The following is a 2,998-nucleotide window of genomic DNA, read 5'->3' as shown; positions in this document are numbered from 1 at the left end:
TAGAGTGGCTAACGAGTGAATCGTTTTTTGGTTATTTGATATACTTGAGCCGGTCTAAAGTGGCTACAGAACCAAAAATAAATTTTTTGTTTTTGGGGGGAAGTAGTTGGCAGCACTTGTCAAAATGTAGTCTTGGAATTACTGCCATCAGCAACATTGAAGAAAGATTATCTTTATTTTCATTCTGGATGCCTTGTGCCTTTATCATAAGGCTTCTTTTCCAAATTACTAGCGTACCTTGTAATAAAGGGAAAGTGGAGTTGCGTCGCTTCTTTTTTTACCCTTTAGAGTGATCTCGAACACTCCACCAATCACTGCCTCTCCCGCATTTGGCACCGCCTAGTCCCTGGGGTTCAGGGTTTGATGGATGGGCTGGTGGAGACGCGTTTATGGGTGGCATCCGCTGCGTTACAGGAGACATCTCCTGACTGTAAGCAGATGAGTGCTGAGGAGGTTAACTTCTATTCAAAGCTTCGTTTGGTCATCGTCGATTGCATCACCGCTCCATTCGCTCCCTTCATTGGGCCATTCCCCAACGAAAGTGCGTCCTTTATTCTTGCCTTTTTACCGAAAGTCACTCATTTTTACAGTCGATAAAAGTTTCAATTCAGTAGTTTAACGGTGATATGCATTGACGTAACCACCCATTTCACTTGCAAGTGAAATCAGACACTTTGAGGTTTAAACTACTTATAAGCAAAGAATATACTACAGGAAGTAGAAATCGCATTTTTCTCCAAAATTTGGGCACTCATCCCTCTGTTTGATTAATAACCATTAAGTTTTGTAATTAAGGGATTTACCGTTGCGTCTGAATCAGTCCAGGTCATCCTAGCGTTGCTAATATTGGTGGGGAAGTTTGCAACCCCAGAAAGTGTTGCCGTTTTAATCGTCTTGAAGATTCCTTCTTTCGTGGTCAATTCTCGACTATTCTAGAACGCGCTGTTCTTCTAGTTGTCCGTATTGCAATCCATGTCTTTCGGTTCCCCTAATTGGGACCTCTACAGGATCAAATCTCACATGAACACCAGTTTGTAAGGGTACCCAATTCAAAATTACAATCATTGCTGAATGTCTGTGCTGTCTCCTGCACGATTTCGGTGTATATCAGGTTGTACAATGATCAGGAGTCCCACGTGCTGATTGAATGCTGACAGGAATGACTGCTTATCCGTAGACTGAGCACCATTGTCGGGATTGCCTATAACCAACGTACGGCAGGTCGTCTTTGAAACGACTGCACGCAAATCACTTAAATGTCTCAGTGCTTACCAGCCGAGCGTCCCATCACCGTATCGCGCCTAAGGTCTTCCATATGGGTGGATATATAATGGTTTGCGTTTGATGATTTCGTAATCTAGCACTTGTTATACGATGTTGCGTGCACGCACTTACTACCACCTTTGCCCGCCCTCTTGGTTAAGGGTGTCTGGCCTGCACACCCAACTGTCATCTGCTGACGCGTGTGCTACCACTGTGATGGCATAACTTTTCTAGCCGAGAAAACCAAAAATGCTTGTTTGACTTGAGTGTCCCCTGTTTTTGGTAGCATACAGTTCTGTCTGTACCTCAGCAATGTATTCGTTGGTCAAAGCGACTGATGACTTATTGATCAATCTCCTACGATACTACTAATTACAGGTAATTAGTGGCAACCAAGCTCCCATTACTATCTCATGCAGATGGAATTGTACTGGGTGCTAAAGGTTGATTCAGCACTTTTGCAAAGCTTTTGTAGGCATTAAAAAAATAGCGTATAACGCACGCTCTTTGGTATTAACAATGACGTCTCGCGTCACTTAGCATCCGTCCTCCCTTAAATGACAGTGGGTGTCGTTTCGAGTCCACCCATGGTCCTCAAAATGACAAGTAGGGGAGTGATTAACGATCTCAGCAAGGCAAGTAACCGAATTGTTGCAATTGTTGCAAAATGGAGAATATTTTTGGTGGGAATGTGGCTATTTGTGTTACAAAATAGGGTTTGCACAAACGTTTGTCGAGTTTTCGGACCATAATAAATGTTTTATTTGTGGCCTTACGCAAGAAATCGCAGTGAATACTCATAGACCTGCGTGTATAAGACAGTCTCGTCAGAGGATATGCTTAACCAGCCTGCTAGTGTCTTCTACCTTCTTTTCACATGGTCTTATTTGGCCGCTGAAAGTGACCGAAGTTTCGAAGAAAGGGGATCAAAGATGCTTTCATTATTTCCACTTTGATTTGCACAATCATCGAAACATTCTGGAACAAATATGAGAGAATATTCAATAGCCGAAAATTTACTGAGTTTTTTGGTACAGCTGGTAGCCTGTTGATACTCCTACACTACAAATTACTATAAGATTTACTGGTACGTTGTTCTCTGTCTGTTTTGCTCTCCATATCATATCATAACATTGAGTCTCTGTTAAACCTAGTGAATGTGACTTCAGGTTGGTTGATTTACAGATTGAGTTTGATTCGATTGCAAAGCCTCAGAATCTATCTTCCTGTACAAGTCTCTGTTTGGCATTTGGAGAAAGTGCTGCATGCGGTAGCAGGGCACACTTCTAATAAATGGCTGGAACAGTGGATTTGTTCCTCGTAGTAAATTATTCAAAGGTGCAGATGCACCACATTGTGAAGGGTAGTTTGTCCTTCATGAATGGGAATTACGTGTCGTCATTGGCGCTTAAAATGGTTGAAGAAGGAGTGAAAAGAACTTTTAGTCATGTTTAACGGCGGGAGTGATGAGTCAATTTGAGCCAAGAAAAAGTGCTTTTACTTACATGGGTTTCATCAGTACGGCAAGCATTAATGATTTTCAAAAACCACTAATTTGTTGCTCGTCGTTCCTTTCATGTGTCTTATCAAAATGCGCCTCCAATTTTTGAGGGCTTTCTGATTACCTTATTGTCCGACTGATTTGGAAGAGAAATGTCCCCCACATTACAATATTGGCTGAACGAATAAATATATCATTGAGTACCCTTGAAAGATTCACTCGTTGGCCACTCTG

Source organism: Echinococcus granulosus, assembly GCF_000524195.1.
Source record: "Echinococcus granulosus chromosome Unknown EG_S00047, whole genome shotgun sequence".
Classification (NCBI taxonomy): domain Eukaryota; kingdom Metazoa; phylum Platyhelminthes; class Cestoda; order Cyclophyllidea; family Taeniidae; genus Echinococcus; species Echinococcus granulosus.
Note: the sequence above shows the minus strand (reverse complement) of the source record.